At 44.4% G+C, this 24,173-nt stretch overlaps 2 non-coding genes across 2 annotated transcripts; both read right to left on the bottom strand.

Annotated features, from left to right (window-relative positions):
* Nucleotides 1-20,056: 20,056 nt before the first annotated feature.
* LOC119562081 lies at nt 20,057-20,235 on the bottom strand. Its single transcript, XR_005221656.1, has one exon. It is a non-coding gene; the product is annotated as a 5.8S ribosomal RNA (ribosomal RNA).
* Nucleotides 20,236-20,894: 659 nt separating this feature from the next.
* Nucleotides 20,895-22,889, bottom strand: LOC119562008. Its single transcript, XR_005221600.1, has one exon. It is a non-coding gene; the product is annotated as a small subunit ribosomal RNA (ribosomal RNA).
* Between the last annotated feature and the right edge of the window lie 1,284 nt (nt 22,890-24,173).

The raw sequence follows: 24,173 nt of genomic DNA, 5'->3' as shown, positions 1-24,173 counted from the left end.
TTTGTATGGATTTCTATGCATATCCATAGTTTATATGGATATGCTTGGCGTTCTATATAGTATTGACAAATTCATATGCATAACATAAGTTTTGACCAATACGAGGAGGGGCCCGCCAACGACCACCTCCCTATAGTAGTTTTTTACCCCACGCACTATTGCGTGCCTGTTTACAGTACTAGTGCCAGCTATCACTAGGTTTATATATCGTGTTTCAGTGATATATGGGTAAATTCTACCATTTATTCTTATGTATATGGCATTTCTATGCCATATTTATACAATCCATTCATATCTTAATGTATATTTATTATATTATACATTATTATGCCTTATAGGTATTATACCTATAAGCCATATCCATACGATTCATTCACTAGTGCCGCCCCTCACTAGGTTTATAATTGTTATATCATTGATATACAATTTATTTCTATATATATGGCATTTATATGCCATATCCATACAATGCATTCACATTTCAATGTATATTTACTTGTTATACATTATTATGCCTTATAGGTATTATACCTATAAGCCATATCCATACGATTCACTTATATAAATATATGTATATTTTTTTCTATACATAATTTTTTTTTACTTTTGTATGGATTTCTATGCATATCCATAGTTTATATGGATATGCTTGGCGTTCTATATAGTATTGACAAATTCATATGCATAACATAAGTTTTGACCAATACGAGGAGGGGCCCGCCAACGACCACCTCCCTATAGTAGTTTTTTACCCCACGCACTATTGCGTGCCTGTTTACAGTACTAGTGCCAGCTATCACTAGGTTTATATATCGTGTTTCAGTGATATATGGGTAAATTCTACCATTTATTCTTATGTATATGGCATTTCTATGCCATATTTATACAATCCATTCATATCTTAATGTATATTTATTATATTATACATTATTATGCCTTATAGGTATTATACCTATAAGCCATATCCATACGATTCATTCACTAGTGCCGCCCCTCACTAGGTTTATAATTGTTATATCATTGATATACAATTTATTTCTATATATATGGCATTTATATGCCATATCCATACAATGCATTCACATTTCAATGTATATTTACTTGTTATACATTATTATGCCTTATAGGTATTATACCTATAAGCCATATCCATACGATTCACTTATATAAATATATGTATATTTTTCTATACATAATTTTTTTTTACTTTTGTATGGTTTTCTATGCATATCCATAGTTTATATGGATATGCTTGGCGTTCTATATAGTATTGACAAATTCATATGCATAACATAAGTTTTGACCAATACGAGGAGGGGCCCGCCAACGACCACCTCCCTATAGTAGTTTTTTACCCCACGCACTATTGCGTGCCTGTTTACAGTACTAGTGCCAGCTATCACTAGGTTTATATATCGTGTTTCAGTGATATATGGGTAAATTCTACCATTTATTCTTATGTATATGGCATTTCTATGCCATATTTATACAATCCATTCATATCTTAATGTATATTTATTATATTATACATTATTATGCCTTATAGGTATTATACCTATAAGCCATATCCATACGATTCATTCACTAGTGCCGCCCCTCACTAGGTTTATAATTGTTATATCATTGATATACAATTTATTTCTATATATATGGCATTTATATGCCATATCCATACAATGCATTCACATTTCAATGTATATTTACTTGTTATACATTATTATGCCTTATAGGTATTATACCTATAAGCCATATCCATACGATTCACTTATATAAATATATGTATATTTTTCTATACATAATTTTTTTTTACTTTTGTATGGTTTTCTATGCATATCCATAGTTTATATGGATATGCTTGGCGTTCTATATAGTATTGACAAATTCATATGCATAACATAAGTTTTGACCAATACGAGGAGGGGCCCGCCAACGACCACCTCCCTATAGTAGTTTTTTACCCCACGCACTATTGCGTGCCTGTTTACAGTACTAGTGCCAGCTATCACTAGGTTTATATATCGTGTTTCAGTGATATATGGGTAAATTCTACCATTTATTCTTATGTATATGGCATTTCTATGCCATATTTATACAATCCATTCATATCTTAATGTATATTTATTATATTATACATTATTATGCCTTATAGGTATTATACCTATAAGCCATATCCATACGATTCATTCACTAGTGCCGCCCCTCACTAGGTTTATAATTGTTATATCATTGATATACAATTTATTTCTATATATATGGCATTTATATGCCATATCCATACAATGCATTCACATTTCAATGTATATTTACTTGTTATACATTATTATGCCTTATAGGTATTATACCTATAAGCCATATCCATACGATTCACTTATATAAATATATGTATATTTTTCTATACATAATTTTTTTTTACTTTTGTATGGATTTCTATGCATATCCATAGTTTATATGGATATGCTTGGCGTTCTATATAGTATTGACAAATTCATATGCATAACATAAGTTTTGACCAATACGAGGAGGGGCCCGCCAACGACCACCTCCCTATAGTAGTTTTTTACCCCACGCACTATTGCGTGCCTGTTTACAGTACTAGTGCCAGCTATCACTAGGTTTATATATCGTGTTTCAGTGATATATGGGTAAATTCTACCATTTATTCTTATGTATATGGCATTTCTATGCCATATTTATACAATCCATTCATATCTTAATGTATATTTATTATATTATACATTATTATGCCTTATAGGTATTATACCTATAAGCCATATCCATACGATTCATTCACTAGTGCCGCCCCTCACTAGGTTTATAATTGTTATATCATTGATATACAATTTATTTCTATATATATGGCATTTATATGCCATATCCATACAATGCATTCACATTTCAATGTATATTTACTTGTTATACATTATTATGCCTTATAGGTATTATACCTATAAGCCATATCCATACGATTCACTTATATAAATATATGTATATTTTTCTATACATAATTTTTTTTTACTTTTGTATGGATTTCTATGCATATCCATAGTTTATATGGATATGCTTGGCGTTCTATATAGTATTGACAAATTCATATGCATAACATAAGTTTTGACCAATACGAGGAGGGGCCCGCCAACGACCACCTCCCTATAGTAGTTTTTTACCCCACGCACTATTGCGTGCATGTTTACAGTACTAGTGCCAGCTATCATTAGGTTTATATATCGTGTTTCAGTGATATATGGGTAAATTCTACCATTTATTCTTATGTATGTATATGGCATTTCTATGCCATATTTATATAATTCATTCATATCTTAATTTATATTTATTATATTATACATTATTATGCCTTATAGGTATTATACCTATAAGCCATATCCATACGATTCATATACTAGTGCAGCCCCTCACTAGGTTTATATATCTCATTTTAATTATATATTGGTAAATTCTATTATTTATTCTTGTGTATATGGCACTTATATGCCGCCATATCTATAAAAATGCATTTATATTTCAATGTATATTTTCTATATTATACATTATTATGCCTTAAAAAGTTATTATACCTACCATAAGGCGATATCCATACGATTCATTTATATAAAAGATATATGTATAATTTTCTATACATAATTTTTTTTTATGAATATATGGGTTTCCTAAGCATATCCATATAATACATTTAGTTTTATATGGATTAGATTGGTCTTCTTTATTGTATTGCCAAACTCATATTGATAAAATAAGTTTTGAACAATAAGAGGATCAGCCGCCAACCAACCAACCACTGCTACCATTGGAGGAACATATACTTACTTTTTATATGTCCTCTTACTTGAATGGTCCTCTCTTTACTTGAAAATTTCATTACCATAGGAATCTATTTATACATGGAATATGATTTCCACTACTTTTTCGCGTCACTAATAATTAATATGACGATACAGACTTGCTACCATAACATAAGTCTTGAACAATAATAGGAGCAGCCGCCAACCAACCACCAACCAACCAACCACTGCTACCATTGATAGTAATTTTATATGTCCTCTTTAGTTGAATTTCAATACCATAGGAATATTTATACATGGAATATGTTTTGCCACTACTTTTTCGCGTCACTAATAATATGACGATACAGTCTTGCTACCATAACATAAGTTTTGAACAATAAGAGGAGCAGACACACCAACCAACCAACCGCGCTGCTACCATTATATATACTTATATTTATATAAGTCCTCTTTACTTGAATGGCCTCTTTACTTGAATTTCAATACCATAGGAATATTTATTTATACATGGAATATGTTTTGCCACTACTTTTTCGCGTCACTAATAATATGACGATATAGACTTGCTACCATAACATAAGTTTTGAACAATAAGAGGAGCAGACACCAACCAACCAACCGCTGCTACCATTGAATGAACCATATATACAAACTTTTATATATGTCCTCTTTACTTGAATTTTAATACCATAGGAATATTTATACATGGAATATGTTTGCCACTTTATCATCGCGTCACTAATAAGATGACGATACATTTTGTTTGTTCAATATTTACTTATATATTGATGTTTCCAATTTAGGTCTTTTATATTTCTTCTTCCCTACCTTACACACCACAAACAAAGTGGCGTGCGATGCTGCAAGCAAGCATAATGATTATGCCCGCTTGCAACATCTTTATTATCGAATCATCAAGCAAAGGATAAGCTTCAGTGGATCGCAGTATGGCAGCTGCTCAACCACTTACAACACCTTGCCTGTTACAAAAGTCGTTTACAATTGATTCTAGGCTTTGTCATTGTATTAAATAATGCTTTTATATGTAACTAGCGCGGCATCAGGTGATCAAAGATCCTCCCAATTTACTATGTTACAAATTACATTGGCATCACATCCATTGTCGTTTATAAAGTAAATTATAAACTTTAAATGGTTTAGAAGCCATACAATGCAAATTGCCCCTTATTTATCATTGCAGTCCAGCACGGATACGACCTTAGAGGCGTTCAGGCATAATCCAACGGACGTAGCGTCATACCACTGTTCGCTCGAACAAGTATTGTGCCATTGGTCCGTACCTGCGGTTCCTCTCGTACTACGCAGGAATGCTGTCGCAACAACGTTTTGTCATTAGTAGGGTAAAACTAACCTGTCTCACGACGGTCTAAACCCAGCTCACGTTCCCTTGCATGGGTGAACAATCCAACGCTTGGTGAATTTTGCTTCACAATGATAGGAAGAGCCGACATCGAAGGATCAAAAAGCGACGTCGCTATGAACGCTTGGCCGCCACAAGCCAGTTATCCCTATGGTAACTTTTCTGACACCTCTTGTTAAAAACTCTTTAAACCAAAAGGATCGATAGGCCGAGCTTTTGCTGTCCCTGTGTGTACTGAACACCGAGATCAAGTCAGCATTTGCCCTTTTGCTCTATGTGTGGTTTCTGTCCGCACTGAGCTGGCCTTGGGACACCTCCGTTATTATTTGAGAGATGTACCGCCCCAGTCAAACTCCCTACCTGGCAATGTCCTTGAATTGGATCATACCTGAGTAATTGGAGTTATACCAAATTTTCAAATCAAAAATACATAAATGCACCGTTTTATTAAAGAATTTGTTTGCGATTATATAACAAACTCGTGATACTTTGATCAAGAAGCTTGCATCAAAACCCAATACCATAAGATATAATAAATATATCCGTATAATGGCTAGGAAATGATACACGTTCCATTTAATCAAGTAAGTAAGGAAACAATAAGAGTAGTGGTATTTCATTGGCGATACCAAACCGAAGTCTAATATCTCCCACTTATTCTACACCTCTTATGTCTCCTTACACTGCCAGATTAGAGTCAAGCTCAAAAGGGTCTTCTTTCCCCGCTAATTATTCCAAGCCCGTTCCCTTGGCTGTGGTTTCGCTAGATAGTAGATAGGGACAGGTGTGTCTCGGATCCCTCCGAATTTATTTTACGTGGCGTGTTCCACAATGAAGGGATTACAACCACGGCATTCTAATATACCCACAAGTGAGTATATAATGCACGGGTCTAGGTTAAGCGCCAGACCAACGCCCCGGACTAGAAGCTATAGCTATGTACATAGCATCCACCCCAGTAGCAATTCGAGTACTTACTTGTCGGGCAAGCACTCCCCCTTGCGTAGGGGCGAGATCTATCTAAAATCTCTACTGTTCTGTGGGTCACAGCACCCGAGTTGTATAACGCAACATCCACGTCGAGCCCGAGGACTCTACCCGCGATATAGGTGTCAACCACAGCCACCACGATACTCCCACAAGGGGGCCAACCTCAATGAGCAGCCTTGGAGCTGCTCAACCCGTGGTACCGAAATTACAGGCTCGGTGAGCCTCACCCCTTCAGCTCCGACAAGCTCGGATGAGGCAACCATTGCCATATTAGTCGCCTCCTACGACAAGCTATGGCAGGCTGTGGCAGTATTCTTCGCCGCTACCACACGGCAAAAGAGGTGTGGGACTAACGTCCCGGCGCCTGTGGTTCCTCCCTCGTCGCATCCATCCTTCGCCTCGAGAAGGCAGCATCGGCAAAAACTCCTAGGAGACGCATCCGTTCTGGGGTCTCGACTACTCCCGCGACGATCCATCTTCCCTGGTCTCGAACGACTCCAAGGGCATCCAGGTCCCGCAAATCGTTGTACAGGCGGCATTCACACAGTATGTGGCGCCAGTCCTCTCTTGCCACGCCACATGAGCATGCGGTCGTGGTGCTGAGGGTCCTGCTTTGCAGAAATGCGTTCATCGACCCGTGTCCTGTCAGCAAGAATCCGGCTTTGAGGGTAAAGACAAAGTCTTTCCTCTTGTAGACGAACGCTGCCTCTGGGAAAAACTCGCGAGTCACGGAGCCGTGTTCCGCGCGATCCCATCTGAGTTGCCACTCATTTAGCAGACGTTCGTCTAGCAGCGCCATCTTAGCTTTCCAGTCCAACACGGACAGGTCCTGTCCGTGGAGCCAGTCGCTCTCATCCAGGGGGACATCCTTCCTCAGCTTGAACTTCACGGCGATCCTGTGAGCATCCAGATCCATTGGAGGAGCACCAGCAAGCACCTGCAGTGCCACCGTGGACACTGTGCGGCATACCGGTAGGCATCCTAAAAGGATGGACCTCTGGCACGAGGTGAGGAGTTTAAGGGACTTGCCCCTACTCGCCGCCTTGTACCAGACCGAGGCACCAAAGAGTGCACAGGGGACCATGAGTCCGCTGTAAATCGTCCTCTTAGCACGGGAGCTGAGCCCCCAATCGACTCGAAGCACCCGCGCTAGTCCTCCGGCAACTCCAGCCAGCCGATCTCTGAGAGCAGAGATATGCGGGAGAAAACTCAACCGCTCGCCGACTAAGATGCCAAGGTACCGGCATTTGGTGACGTAAGGCAGGCTTGCTCCAGCAAACCGTACCGTCGGTCTCCTCGTGCGTGAAAGCTGTCCTTTCAGCAACATTATTGCCGTCTTGCTGGTTGACACACTCACTCCAACCTCAGCTCCCCAGGCTCCCACGATGTCCATCAACTGCTCGCCCTTCCGCTCCAGATCGGCACGGGAATTCCCGTCGACGAAAAGCAGAAGATCATCTGCAAACGCGCTCAGAGCACAATGTGGCTCCAAGCGCTGAAGCAGCACATCCATCAGTAAATTCCAAATAAATGGACCACTGACGGACCCTTGCGGGCAGCCCCGTGTAACCGCAACTGTGGCTGCTTCATACCTGCTGATGATGCTTGCGCTACGGCCGGAAAAATAGCTTTTCCACAAGTCGATTTCTCGACAGCCTACGTCGACAAGCCGATCCAGCACCGCACTCCACTCCACGTTGTCGAAGGCTCCCTTGAAATCGACAAAGATTCCAAGGACCCTCCTCTCGCGACTGTTGGCGACGGTGTTTTTGGCGTGCATCCACGCATCCTCCACGCAGCGTCCAGGCCTGAATCCGAATTGCCATCTGCAGCCATCCGGTAGCACATCCTTCAGCCGATTCACCATGATTCCCTCAAGCGCCTTTCCGAACACTGGCAAAAGGCATATGCCGCGATAAGAGGCAGGATCGCTCCTGTCCTTATCTGGCCCCTTTACCAGCGGTATCACTCTCGGGTGCTTCCACTCGGCCGGAAAGTATCCTTCCGAGATGCACCGAGAGTACAGCTTCGTCAGGTGCTGAGGGATGGCACGCCATACCTCCTTGACAATACCGCCCGTGATGCCATCCATACCCGGCGATCGCCGGCTTCTCAGCCTCGCGACGCTGGTTGCCACCTCGAAGGCTTCGAGGATCGGTGGGGCACCAGGGGGTATGTCTTCTCGTGTCGTCGACTCCGCAACAGGGAAAAAGTTGCGGAGGAGCACACTTGCGCAGTCGTGCCAAGTTACGGAAAGCGCGCCGTTCGACCGGAGACATCCGAGATCGGCTGTCTTCTTCCGGCCTCGGCATATTCGGTATACGTGCCCCCATGGATCATCCTTGTGCCGTCCCACGAAGTCCCGCCAGTTTTGCTCCTTTGTCGTCAAGATAAGCTTCTTGTACTGGCCTGAGGCAAATCTCAGTCCAGCGGCAAGTTGCTCAGCATCGTCGGTGCCACTCCGGCGAGCTGCCTGCAGCCTACGCCTCAGTCTCCGGACCTCTTGGCGCTTGGTACTCAGCTCAGGATTCCACCATATTACGTTTCCCCTCGCTGCAGGTATCCTGCGCCCTATCACCCTGTCGCACACATCGTGTACGATGGAGCGAAGGGCAGACACATGGTCGTCCAACGGCGATTCCTCCAGTTCCTCGAGACTCTGTGCTGCACTCCTTAACTCTACACTGAATCTTCGCCAACTTGCATTGGAGAGCTTCCATTGCGGTACCGGAGCTAGGCTCTCAACGGTACTGCTCGGATCTGGAGTAACCTCAACAGTGATAATGTTGTGGTCACTCAGCTCCCAGAAGTCAACTCTCCAATCGTAGGTTGCCCATACTCGCGCCGCTTCGTTGGCGAAGGTCACGTCGATATCACTTCTAGAGCGGTGATTATCGAACGTGAACACCTGGCTGGCCGTATTCAGTACACTGGCACCGCTTGCGATTATCCACTCGTTCATGAGCTGTCCCCGTTCGCGGTTCAGGCGGTCTCCAGAGTTGTCTGGGGATTTGCTGAACCACATAGGGGAGACTGCGTTAGCATCAAGTCCGAGGATTGTCGGTGTTCTGCTAGCTAATAGCAGAACCGTATCCAGGTAGTCAGTGTAGGGCTCCAGAGCAGCTAGATGCTGGCAGTATACGGAGGCCAGAAAGATTGTGCCATATCTTCCTGTGACACTCACGCACACTCCGTAGTCCGTCGTCAAAGCCTCGATGGGCATGCAGATGGCAGATGGGTCGTCCACGATGATGGCAGCTTTCTTCCTCCTATCGGCGAATATCCTCATTCCTCCAGGCAGTCCAGTGAGTCGCTTGCCAGCGTCCACGTAGGGCTCCTGGACTAGTGCGAACAGGTGGCCAGCATCTCTCATCTGCTTGGCAAGCTCGATGACAGCGCAACGGCCTCGACCACAATTCGCTTGGATGAAGCTAAACATTATCAATGTCTAGCTTGCACCCTGGCTAGCAGCGCGCCGTATATCGGGCAGCCACCCGAAAGCATATAATGCCCCGAGGGCATACCCTTGTGACGGCAGTTGCGGCAGTCCACCGCATTTCTGCACTTCGCCGCGACGTGGTCGTTCTGTCCGCACTGGCGGCAGACCTGCTTCTCTCGGGCGTACCGACACTCATTGACCTTGTGGTCAAAGCCAAGGCATCGGTGGCACGCGTAGGTTCGCACCTGAGAGCGGCAGCGGTAGGAAAACCACTTAATGTATACTCTCCCGCCCTCGAGAACGGCCAGCGCCTGGTCGTCTACCTCCAGCGTCACATTGATTGTGGCACCGTCAGCAGCTGACCAGGGCTTGGTCGCCAGGACAACCGCCTTCTGGAACTCCTTGAGGCTCATCTCTTCGAAGTTCTTCTCCCTGAGCTCCATCATAAACTCGTCCGGTCCCACGGAGGTGTCCACATCCTGGACCGTAACACGCGGCTTCGCAGCGGTGTTCCTCGACACCTTCAGGCCCACCTCGGCGAACTTTGCGGAGGCGACGACCTTCGTCATCTCCGCCTGCGAAGGCGTGCGAATGATCGCGCCGCCCCGCTTCAGCTCACGCACCTCGTGTACTCGTACGCCCAGAGCGGGCGCTACCTCCTTGCGGATCTTCTCAGCGATTTGCCTGCCTGACAGGGCCGGGTCGTCGCACGCAACGACAGCCGACCATGTCTCCCGAATCTTCCGCGGTGCGGGTACGGGGGCAAGGGGGGCAACAGGGGCAGCAGGTGAGGCGACTAGGTGCGCGCCTCTAGCAGCGGTGGCTGCATATGAGGCGGCCGAGGCGACCGGTGTCTGCCTCTTCAAGCGATCCTCCAGCACTCCGATGCGGATCAGCAGGGCTCCGACGACCTCCTCGTAGCGGTTTGCCAACAACTGCGTCTTAATGCTCACGGTAGGGCTCGCTACGTGGGACATCCTCAGGATATCCGCACGGATGTCGCCCATCTCGGCAGCAACGGCTCCGTTTCCCCTCCATTCCCTGTCCGAGAAGGATTTCTCTATGCTGGCTGGCACGACGAAGGTCCCTCCATCAGCAGCGGCTGCGACTGTGGCAGCGTCGGCGGGGGCAGCGGCGGGGGCAGCGGCGGCGGCAGCGGCAGCGGCTGCGGCAGCGGCAGCGGCTGCGACTGCGGCAGCGTCAGCGGCGGGGGCAGCGGCGGGGGCAGCGGCAAAGGCGTCGGCAGGGGCAGCGGCGGTTGCATCCAGCGCCAACACTTTGCACCTCGAGGCCTCCCTCAGCGGCGCTTTGTTGCGCTTGCCTCTGGCGCGCCCTCTGCCCGAGCTGCTTCCACGGCTGCTCGCACTTTCGCTCCCGGACTCGTCGACCACCATTTTTGGTGGCGCCATCTGCCGGTTATCGGCCTTACTAAGTAAGCTCTTTGATATTCGAGACTTACCCCTTCCTATCAGCTGGTTCTCAAAAGCTCGGTCAGCTGATCAGCTGATCCAAGTTCAGCGGAGACACAAACCGCACAGCTGTGGGCGACAAAATGTGCCTAAATTAGGCAAACGCCTCTCTCGAGAGAGCGCCTCTCTCGCGACACACGTGTCTTAATGGAAAATTTCCAAAAAGAAAAACGCGAATATCGCCCGATTTCCGCAGAATTTCAAACGGAAAACACACGCACTGTGTTCGCAAGCACGAAACACGAATTTTCGCACTATTTTCAACAATGTACCTGTTGTTTTACTGCCTAAATGCACTTTACTCGCGGAGCGTACGGAAAAACACGTCTGTTCTCGCGAGCAACCAAACACCGACTGAGTAGATAGGGACAGTGGGAATCGGATCCCTCCGCTTTTATTTAACGTGGCATGTTCCGCAATGAAGGGATTACAACCACGGCATTCTAATATACCCACAAGTGAGTACATAATGCACGGGTCTAGATTAAGCGCCAAACCAACGCCCCGGACTAGAAGCTATAGCTATATACATAGCAACCACCCCAGTAGCAATTCGAGTGCTTACTTGTCGGGCAAGCACTCCCCCTTGCGTAGGGGCGAGATCTATCTAAAATCTCTACCGTTCTGTGGGTCACGGCACCCGAGTTGTATAACGCAACATCCACGTCGAGCCCGAGGACTCTACCCGCGATATAGGTGTCAACCACAGCCACCACGATACTCCCACAAGGGGGCCAACCTCAATGAGCAGCCTTGGAGCTGCTCAACCCGTGGTACCGAAATTACAGGCTCGGTGAGCCTCACCCCTTCAGCTCCGACAAGCTCGGATGGGGCAACCATTTGCCATATTAGTCGCCTCCTACGACAAGCTATGACAGGCTGTGGCAGAATTCTTCGCCGCTACCACACGGCAAGGGTTTTGGACTAAAAGTCCCTCCTCCTGCGGAACGCTTCGTCAGCAAACGTGTTGAGTCGTCGAGTCCTGTCCTCATCCTCCAGAATCCTTCCAAACGTCCAGTTTTCACCATCTCGCTGCACTCCAAGTCCATCAAGGTCGCGCAAATCTGCATAGAGGGGGCAGTCACACAAGACGTGCTGCCAATCCTCAACTGGATCGCCACATGAGCATGCGGCAGAGTCCGAGAGCGCTCTATTATGCAGAAATGCGTTTAACGATCCGTGTCCAGTGATCAGGAATCCGGTGCGCATCGGAAATCCGAAGTGTGGATTCCGAAATGCCAGAGTGACATCTGGGATGAACTTGTAGGTCACCCGTCCAGATGCATCTACGTCATCCCATCTGTCCTGCCATCTGTGCAGTAAGCACTGCTCCATACGCACCATCTTCTCTTCCCAGCTCAGACTCGTGAGGTCTTCGCCATACAGCAGATCGTATTCCTCCAGCGGGTATCCACGCTTTAGTTTGTATTTAACTGCCATTTGCATGGCAGCTAAATCAAACGGGGGAACGCCAGCAAGAACCTGCAGTGCCGCAGTGGACACTGTTCGGCATACCGGAAGGCTTCCCATAAGGATTAGCCTCTGGCAAGCAAGGAGTCGCCTCTTGGCCACAACTTGCTGCGTCGTAGTGACATACCATACCGAGGCACCAAATAGCGCACAGGGCACCATGAGTCCGGCATAGATGGTCCGCCTGGCTCGAGGACTGAAACCCCAGTCTACTCGAAGCACACGCGCCAATGCTGCAACGACTCCAGCCATACGCTGTCGAAGGTTCCCGACGTGCTCGAGGAATCTCAAGCCTTCGCTGACTGTGATGCCAAGGTACCGGCAGCTGCTTACATACGGCAAGTTTGCTCCAGCAAATTTTACCGCAGGGGGGCGACTTGGTACACGCGAAGGGCCACGCGTAAAGTGTTCGCTTCCTTTAAGCAGCATAATTACCGTCTTACTGGTGGAAACGGCAACGCCGACTTCCATCCCCCACGTTTCAACGATGGACATTAGTTGCGCTCCTTTTGTCTCCAGCGCGAGTCGGGAGTTTCCCTCGACGAGAAGCAGCAAATCATCCGCATACGCACTCAGTGTGCAGTACGACTCAAGGCGCCGGATCAGTACATCCATCAGCAGATCCCAAATGAATGGGCCGCTGATTGACCCCTGCGGACAGCCTCTAGTTACGGGGACATCAACTTCCTCGTAACTGCTTCGGATGACTGCTCTTCTGCCTGAGAAGAAGCTCTGCCACAAGCCCATCTCTCGGCATCCCAACTCCGCCAGTCGGCGCAGTGCAGCACTCCATTCCACATTGTCGAAGGCTCCCTTGAAGTCCACGAAAATGCCGAGCACGTATTTCGCCGGGCTGGCGTGAATACTGCTCTTCACGTGCATCCAAGCATCCTCCACACAACGTCCTTGGCGAAAACCGAACTGCCACCTGCAGCCTTCCGGAAGAACTTCTCTCACACGATCTACCATGATGGCCTCCAGCACCTTTCCGAAAACCGGAAGCAGGCAAATGCCGCGGTACGACGATGGCTCACACCTGTCCTTGTCGGGTCCCTTGAGCAGAGCTACCACACGAGGGCATTTCCACTCAGCAGGGAAGTACCCCGACCGGATGCAGCTGGAATACATCGCCGTAAGATGCTGAGGTATGGCGCGCCACACAGCCTTGCAAATCGTACCGTTGATGCCGTCCATGCCAGGCGAGCGTTTGCTCTTCAACCTAGCGACACAAGCACCAACCTCAGAAACTTCCAGGGGCGGTGGGAATTCCTCCGCTGAGGCAATCGGTGCATCGGACTCCGCAACTGGGAAAAAGTTGCGGAGGAGCACACGCGCACAGTCACTCCAGTTGGTGACTAGCTCGCCATTTACGCGAAGGCACCCAATCTCCGTCCGTTTCTTGCGACCTCGGCACATCTTGTAGACGCGCCCCCAGGGATCGTGTGAATTTTCTCCCACGAAGCGTCTCCAGCTGTCCTCCTTCGTCCTCAGGATGAGCTTCTTGTAGGCGGCCGAGGTAAGTCTCAGCTCGCGCACAATAAGCTCGGCCACGTCGTCATGGCGACGACGTCTGGCATCCTGAAGTCGGCGCCTAAGTCTCCTGACTTCGCGGCGCATCGCACTAAGGTCAGCGGTCCACCAACCTGGTCTCGATCTCGGCGATCCTGCAGTCCTCCTACCCAGAACAAGGTCGCACACTTCGTGGACGATCCTGCGAAGGGTAGAGGCTTGTTGGTCCAGCGGCGATTCTGAGAAGTCTTCCGGAAGTTCGGTTGCCCTACTCACCATTTCCTGCTCGAACAACCGCCAACGTGCATTGGAGAAGTTCCAGGACGGCACCGGAGCTAGGCTCTCAACGGCTGTATCGGTCGTTGGGTTGGCCACAACAGTAACGATGTTGTGGTCACTCAACTCCCAATCGTCCACTCTCCACTCGTATGTGGCTAGCATAGATCCTGCAGCGTTGGCGATCGTCACGTCGATGTCGCTCCGTCCGTTGCTGGACTCGAACGTGTACACCGAACTTGGCTGGTTTAGAACCACGGCTTCCTTCTCCACAATCCACTGAGACAGCAGCTCACCCCGATTATAGTTTGCAAGTCCCTCAGCGTGAGGAGGGAGCTTGCTAAACCACATGGGGGATGCTGCGTTCGCATCAAGGCCAAGGATTGCGGGGGTTCTGCTGGCCAGCAGCAGGACCGCATCCAAGTACGCGAGGTACGGTGGTAAATCGGCATCAAACTGACAATATGCGGAGCATAGAAAGATTAAGCCAAATCTTCCTTTTATGCTCACACATACGCCGTACTCCGTGGTGAGGGGCTCCACTTGCATGCAGGTGACATCCTGGTGATTAACTAGGATGGCCGCCTTTCCTCCTCGATCGGTAAAACTCCTTATACCGTCAGGCAGCTCATCCATCCTCCCGTCGTTCACATATGGCTCCTGGACCAGTGCGAACAGGCTCTTGCTCTCTCGCAATCGGACTCCGAGCTCGATGGTAGCAGCTCGTCCTTTGCCACAATTTGCTTGGATGAAGCTATACATTTTTAATGTCTAGCATTCACCCGCGCCAGCACCGCCGCATACACAGGGCACCCGGGGGACAGCATATGGTGCGCCGATGGGTAGCCCTTGAAGCGGCAATTCCGGCAGTCCACCGGATTGGTGCAGCCTCGCGCATTGTGGCCAGTCTGTCCGCACTGTCGGCAGACCTTGTCGCTCTCCTTCATCCTGCAACTGGCCACCTTGTGGTCGAAACCGACGCACCTATGGCACGCATAAGTGCGCACCAAGGCCCGGCAGTTATATGCAAACCACCCTATGTAGGCTTTTCCTCCGTCCAGGACATCAAGTGCCGTCGCGTCGACCTCTAGCGTCACGTTGACCGTGGCGCCATTAGCCTGCGACCAGGGCTTTTCGAGCCGCACCGTCCTCTTGAATTGTGCCAGGTCCATCTTGTCCTCGAAGTTGTTTTTATACAACTCCGTCATGAAGTCCTCGGGCGTGTGCGCAGTGTCGACGTTGCTCACTACAACCTTTGGCTTAAGTTCCGGGGTCTGCTTAATTTCAAGTCCGGCCTCGCCGAACTTCTTGTTAGCCATCACGCGCTTAAGCTCACTGGACGACGGGGTACGTATAACCGCACCGCCACGCGCCAATCCCCTGACTTCATGGAGTCGGACTCCTAGTGCAGGAGCGATTTCTTTCCGCACCTTCTCCGCCAGCTGCTTGCCCGAGATGGTCGGGTCTGGGCTGTGCACGACTGCCGACCAGGTCTCCCGCGGCTTTCGCGGCATCGGGATCGGCGTGGCAGAAGGCACTGGCAAGCTGGGGTACGCAACTGCATACGACGGCTGGTTAGCAACAGCGACTGGTCGCTGAGCTGGCGGCGGTGGCGTCTTCTTGCACTGCTTGTAGCGATCATCGAGGATGGCATTCCTAATAAGCAGCGACGAGATCAAGCCGTCGTACCTCGTTGCGACTTTCATAATCTCCGTCTGGAGTTTTGCAGACACTATATTCACAATGAGCCCTAGCAGCTCATCCCTGATCGCAGTCGACTCTTCTGCGACGCGGCACGATCCTTGCTTCACGATCTCCATGGAGCAGTGCGACGAGCGAACAACGGGAGGGGGAGAGGGGACTACGACCTCAACTCCAACGGCGACTTTTGCTGCAGCGGCTGATGTCGAGGCTTCAGCGGCGTCGGCAGCGGCAGCAGCAGCGGCAGCGGCAGCAGCAGTAGCAGCTGCAGCTACTACAGCAGCAGTGGGGGCGGCGGCAGCGGGAGCGGGCGGCGGCGGCATCTCCAGAGAAGAGAGCGTCTCCTCTACAAGGGGCTCTGGCCCGCCTCCAACTCCATCCACGGCAACAATCTTTGCCTGCGAGGCGTCCCTTGCGGCAGCACCTCGTCCACGCTTCCCCTTCGGGCGGCCTTTTCGTCCAACATTGACGCTACCTCGACTGCTGGCAGATTCGCTGCCCGAGCATCCGCCCTCCGTCTCCATCGGAGATGGAGCCATCGCCCACCTACCCTCTAAACTTTTTCTCGAGCAAGCTCACTTACCCGATAAGAAAGCTTAGGCGGTACACGCACAGCTGACGCGCGAGAGGAATCACGCGAGAGGGAACACCTGACGCCAAACGCTCTCGCGAAAGCTCTCTCACGAAAGCGCTCTCTCGAAAGCGCTCTCCAAGCACACGCGGCGCGCGCACGTGTGGAATTTTCCACAAAGGAAAACTCCGATTACTCCGCTCACCGCTGACTTTTCTAAAATGTTTTTGCACCACCGTACTCCTTTCGCAAAGGCACGAATTTTGACGCAAATTTTAACTTTGTACACCACGTACTTTCCGAGATATGACCGACTGATTGGGACCACGAAAAAACACACGTCCGTCGTTAATCCATTCATGCGCGTCACTAATTAGATGACGAGGCATTTGGCTACCTTAAGAGAGTCATAGTTACTCCCGCCGTTGACCCGCGCTTACTTGAATTTCTTCACTTTGACATTCAGAGCACTGGGCAGAAATCACATTGTGTCAACACCCGCTAGGGCCATCACAATGCTTTGTTTTAATTAGACAGTCGGATTCCCCAAGTCCGTGCCAGTTCTGAATTGATTGTTAATTGATAATCGTTATAATTAATAAGAACTAATTGGTTTAACCCAATTAGTATTCTTAAAAATTTTAGCAAGAAAGTTCCACAATTGGCTACGTAACTAAACTATCCGGGGAACAAGTGACCAACATAAATGCCAGACACTCTATTTACCCAGAACGAGCACATAAACCATGTTATTGTTTCCCAATCAAGCCCGACTATCTCAATCTTCAGAGCCAATCCTTATCCCGAAGTTACGGATCTAATTTGCCGACTTCCCTTACCTACATTATTCTATCGACTAGAGACTCTTCACCTTGGAGACCAGCTGCGGATATTGGTACGGCCTGTTGAGAAGTTTGCGTGTCCCCACCATAAATTTTCAAGGTCCGAGGAGAAAATATCGACACAACAGTATATGTCATGCTCTTCTAGCCCATCTACCATATCTCTCTGCGAAAGACTTCCATGGTAGTACGGCTATAAAACAGAAAAGAAAACTCTTCCGATATCTCTCGACGGCTTCTTTATGGTCGTTCCTGTTGCCAGGATGAGCACGAGGCCCATATTTAATAACAAACGGATACTCAACAGGTTACGGAATTGGAACCGTATTCCCTTTCGTTCAAAATTATTCAAGTATATTAATTAGCTTGATTTATATAATATAATTATATTTGTATGGCATTTGTGTTTTACTTGAAAATTTTCGGCTTTCGCCTTGAACTTAGGACCGACTAACTCGTGATCAACCACTGTTCACACGAAACCCTTCTCCACTTCAGTCCTCCAAGGTCTCATTCGATTATTTGCTACTACCACCAAGATCTGTACCAATGGCAGCTCCATGCAGGCTTACGCCAAACACTTCTACGCATACCATTGTACCTTCCTACTCACTAAAGTTTCAAAATTTATATCACAAGTAATATAAATCATCTACTTTAGCGGTAATGTATAGGTATACAACTTAAGCGCCATCCATTTTAAGGGCTAGTTGCTTCGGCAGGTGAGTTGTTACACACTCCTTAGCGGATTTCGACTTCCATGATCACCGTCCTGCTGTTTTAAGCAACCAACGCCTTTCATGGTATCTGCATGAGTTGTTAATTTGGGCACCGTAACATTACGTTTGGTTCATCCCACAGCGCCAGTTCTGCTTACCAAAAGTGGCCCACTGGGCACATTATATCATAACCTTGAACTTCATATCAAGAAAGTTAAGGTTCTTACCCATTTAAAGTTTGAGAATAGGTTAAGATCGTTTCGACCCTAAGGCCTCTAATCATTCGCTTTACCAGATAAGATTATTTTATATAACATTAAAATGCACCAGCTATCCTGAGGGAAACTTCGGAAGGAACCAGCTACTAGATGGTTCGATTGGTCTTTCGCCCCTATACTCAATTCTGACAATCGATTTGCACGTCAGAACTGTTTCGGTCTTCCATCAGGGTTTCCCCTGACTTCAACCTGATCAAGTATAGTTCACCATCTTTCGGGTCACAGCATATATGCTCAAGGTACGTTCCAGTTAGAGGCATAAATAATATAAATATCATTATACATAACTATATAGAACGCCCCGGGATTGTGTTAATTAGCTATAAATAGTTAAAAAACTAATCCCATTATTAGTCAAGTTAATTACGCTATTAGGTTTATATCCCAATAACTTGCACATATGTTAGACTCCTTGGTCCGTGTTTCAAGACGGGTCCCGAAGGTATCCTGAATCTTTCGCATTGTTAATCATACAAGTGCATATAATAAACACAAAAATCAATGATAATTATGCCATTATATAATTCCGAAAAATTAACGCACTGTATTCATATAAATCTATCAGCACTTTATCAAATTAATAACATTTATTCTGTGTTAAAATGCAAGCAAATTAATTTGAATAAACTATAAGTTATATTTTATGATAAATTTTGTATGCTAATAGATTACAATGTCCTTATATGGAAAAAATGCACACTATTATCATAATATTGTTTAAATATTACAATTTTAATGATGAATTTTCCATAACGGATATTCAGGTTCATCGGGCTTAACCTCTAAGCAGTTTCACGTACTGTTTAACTCTCTATTCAGAGTTCTTTTCAACTTTCCCTCACGGTACTTGTTTACTATCGGTCTCATGGTTATATTTAGTTTTAGATGGAGTTTACCACCCACTTAGTGCTGCACTATCAAGCAACACGACTCTTTGGAAACATCATCTAGTAATCATTAACGTTATACGGGCCTGGCACCCTCTATGGGTAAATGGCCTCATTTAAGAAGGACTTAAATCGTTAATTTCTCATACTAGAATATTGACGCTCCATACACTGCATCTCACATTTGCCATATAGACAAAGTGACTTAGTGCTGAACTGATTTCTTTTCGCTCGCCGCTACTAAGAAAATCCTGGTTAGTTTCTTTTCCTCCCCTAATTAATATGCTTAAATTCAGGGGGTAGTCCCATATGAGTTGAGGTTGTGTATAACTTTTTTTGCAATTAATTCTTTATATATAATGATAAAACATTTTATTAAATTCGTTATATATTTTATATATTTGTATGGCATTTGTTTGGTCTAACGAATCAACGAAGAATAATAATATTGTCAACGGCTTTCTATTTACTAATCTTTAATAAGAGACAATTCTAGATAAATTTTTTATGCTAGACATTTCTCAGTATTATTTGATTGAAAAAGAAAATATTTCTCTTCGTTTTTCACATTCAAATTATTTACTAATGTGAGATAATGTTTTTCATATATTTGTTAATATTATGAATAATATAATAATTAAATTATTATTATCCAATAATATACCATATGCTTATAAAATTTCATTATAAAATTTATATAAACAACTTAATTAGCATAGTCTTACAACCCTCAACCATATGTAGTCCAAGCAGCACTATAAAATTAATTAAAGTACATAACAGCATGGACTGCGATATGCGTTCAAAATGTCGATGTTCATGTGTCCTGCAGTTCACACGATGACGCACAGTTTGCTGCGTTCTTCATCGACCCATGAGCCGAGTGATCCACCGCTTAGAGTTTTATATATTGGTTTGGTAATTTTGTCATATATGTTTTTATTGAAAGAAATTAAAAATACACCATTTTACTGGCATATATCAATTCCTTCAATAAATTGATTTTTATACCTAAAACGAATGCTGCGAAATGTCTTAGTTTCATATAACCAATAATATATCAAGTATTTTTTAAATGGCATTTACGGTATTAATACTTTTTTTTAGCGATATATATTGAAATTTATATAAAACATTAACCTGTAATAATCAGGTACAACATTGTACATTTTAGGTTGTTGCATTATCCAATGTATGCGCATAACTGAGATGAACAATACATATCGCAACGCGTGTATATTATGGTCCATATACACACAGTGTTTTATTAATTAATTGCATTTAATATACAATATAATAATAATATTAAATAAATTTAATAATTTCGATTTGCTTGTTCGAATTTGTTATTTGTTTGCTTTTGCTTATTTATTTATCTCTTATTTAATGCAATAATATATTTATTATTACAATTATTATTTCGATTTGCTTGTTCGAAATTTTATATTTGATCTATAAAAGATCATATTTTTGGCAATTTATATTTTATTTGTATTACTATAATATATTATATTATTATAATAAAAACAAATTTTTTTATTAACGGTAAGGATATTAAACAATAATGATCCTTCCGCAGGTTCACCTACGGAAACCTTGTTACGACTTTTACTTCCTCTAAATAATCAAGTTCGGTCAACTTTTGCGAAACAACCGTAACACACAAGGCGTCACAGTGATCACGTCCGGAGACCTCACTAAATAATTCAATCGGTAGTAGCGACGGGCGGTGTGTACAAAGGGCAGGGACGTAATCAATGCGAGTTAATGACTCACACTTACTGGGAATTCCAAGTTCATGTGAACAGTTTCAGTTCACAATCCCAAGCATGAAAGTGGTTCAGCGGTTTACCCGGACCTCTCGGTCTAGGAAATACACGTTGATACTTTCATTGTAGCGCGCGTGCAGCCCAGGACATCTAAGGGCATCACAGACCTGTTATTGCTCAATCTCATTATTGCTAGACGCAATTTGTCCATTTAAGAAGCTAGTGTCCTTATAATGGGACAAACCAACAGGTACGGCTCCACTTATATAAACACATTCAAACACAATAAACATTTTACTGCCACCATGAATGAAGGCTATATAAGCTTCAACACCATAATCCTGAAGATATCTATTTAATATATTTGAGTCTCGTTCGTTATCGGAATTAACCAGACAAATCACTCCACGAACTAAGAACGGCCATGCACCACCACCCATAGATTCGAGAAAGAGCTATCAATCTGTCTTACACACTTATGTTCGGACCTGGTAAGTTTTCCCGTGTTGAGTCAAATTAAGCCGCAGGCTCCACTCCTGGTGGTGCCCTTCCGTCAATTCCTTTAAGTTTCAGCTTTGCAACCATACTTCCCCCGGAGCCCAAAAGCTTTGGTTTCCCGGGAAGCGACTGAGAGAGCCATAAAAGTAGCTACACCCAATTGCTAGCTGGCATCGTTTATGGTTAGAACTAGGGCGGTATCTGATCGCCTTCGAACCTCTAACTTTCGTTCTTGATTAATGAAAACATCTTTGGCAAATGCTTTCGCTTAAGTTAGTCTTACGACGGTCCAAGAATTTCACCTCTCGCGTCGTAATACTAATGCCCCCAAACTGCTTCTATTAATCATTACCTCTTGATCTGAAAACCAATGAAAGCAGAACAGAGGTCTTATTTCATTATCCCATGCACAGAATATTCAGGCATTTGAAGCCTGCTTTAAGCACTCTAATTTGTTCAAAGTAATTGTACCGGCCCACAATAACACTCGTTTAAGAGCACTAATGCAGGTTTTTAAATAGGAGGAACATATGAAAAAATACAAGTATCTAAGCACATGTAAGAACTCCACCGGTAATACGCTTACATACATAAAGGTATAGTACTAACCACAATTGTAAGTTGTACTACCCGTATGAAGCACAAGTTCAACTACGAACGTTTTAACCGCAACAACTTTAATATACGCTATTGGAGCTGGAATTACCGCGGCTGCTGGCACCAGACTTGCCCTCCAATTGGTCCTTGTTAAAGGATTTAAAGTGTACTCATTCCAATTACAGGGCCTCGGATATGAGTCCTGTATTGTTATTTTTCGTCACTACCTCCCCGAGCTGGGAGTGGGTAATTTACGCGCCTGCTGCCTTCCTTAGATGTGGTAGCCGTTTCTCAGGCTCCCTCTCCGGAATCGAACCCTGATTCCCCGTTACCCGTTGCAACCATGGTAGTCCTAGATACTACCATCAAAAGTTGATAGGGCAGACATTTGAAAGATCTGTCGTCGGTACAAGACCATACGATCTGCATGTTATCTAGAGTTCAACCAATATAACGATCTTGCGATCGCTTGGTTTTAGCCTAATAAAAGCACATGTCCCATAAGGTTCATGTTTTAATTGCATGTATTAGCTCTAGAATTACCACAGTTATCCAAGTAACTGTTAACGATCTAAGGAACCATAACTGATATAATGAGCCTTTTGCGGTTTCACTTTTAATTCGTGTGTACTTAGACATGCATGGCTTAATCTTTGAGACAAGCATATAACTACTGGCAGGATCAACCAGAATAATGTTTTTATTCATATTTCATTCATATTTTTGAATAGAAATTAGCAATATAAATTTTATAGATTGTTTTCTATCGACGAATACGGCCATTTTTATATAGCATTCGTATACGTTTGTTGTTTTCACAATATATACTTGTTCCGCCACTAATAATAACAAGTTTTTTAATTATTGATGTTAAAAACACAATATTTTTTTTCGTAATACGTAATAATTTTCTTTATATTTGCATATTTCATTCTAAAATATCTTTTTTGTTCGACATACGTCATTATTGTATCCACACATGTACAATTTTTGTTTAACCAATATAAAATATTGAATTAAATCATTTGTATTTTGATGATAAATTTAAAATTTATCTGTATATATTCATATAAGACTCTTTGGTAATATATAATATAAAACCGAGCGCATATATGATATGTACGTTAGAAAAAATAATATATATATATATTATTTTCTTTTAATATAGGGACACCTCTTTTAATTTATCCCCGCAGGGAATTATCACATAACTCAGTATGTGATAATGGCAGACCAATATACATATATATCAAGATTATCAATACAAAATATATATCATTATTAGCCTGCCTCAATTGTAATTATTTATTTGGATTAACGATAAAGTTCGGAAACAATTTGTTATTCTATGTATAATAGAAACCTTGGCCTTTGTTTCAACATTATTATCTTTGGGCTTAAAATATTAACCGTGGAGCCAAGTCTCATATTCATAAATGAATAAAGAAACAAATTTGACGGATTAATATCTTCTCTACCGACAGACAGTATTTTGTCACGTCAATAGTAGATGGCCGGCCCATTGACCATCCTATAGTAGTTTTTGGACCCAATATCTTTAATTCGGGTATTTTCAATTGTCTTTGCCAATCAACCGTTTGGTACTCTCTCATATAATAAGAGAATACACATATAATTCCATTATATGGATATATCTTCATTATTTTATTTGCTACATCACCCTATAATAGTTTTTGAACCCGTCAACTTCAATTCGGGTATTTTCAATTGTCTTTGCCAACCATTTATATGGTATTCTCTATTATAATAAGAGAATACTAGTGTATATCCATTATATGGATATATCATCTTCATATTATTTGCTACACCACCCTATAGTAGTTTTTGAACCCATCATCTGCAATTCGGGTATTTTCAATTGTCTTTGCCAACCAACTATACGGTATTCTCTCTTATAATAAGAGAATACAAGTATATTTTCATTATATGGATATAATGCCATTTATTTTTCAATAT

This window comes from Drosophila subpulchrella, unplaced genomic scaffold (genome assembly GCF_014743375.2).
Source record: "Drosophila subpulchrella strain 33 F10 #4 breed RU33 unplaced genomic scaffold, RU_Dsub_v1.1 Primary Assembly Seq391, whole genome shotgun sequence".
NCBI lineage: Eukaryota > Metazoa > Arthropoda > Insecta > Diptera > Drosophilidae > Drosophila > Drosophila subpulchrella.
This window is presented reverse-complemented; position numbering and strand designations above follow the sequence as displayed.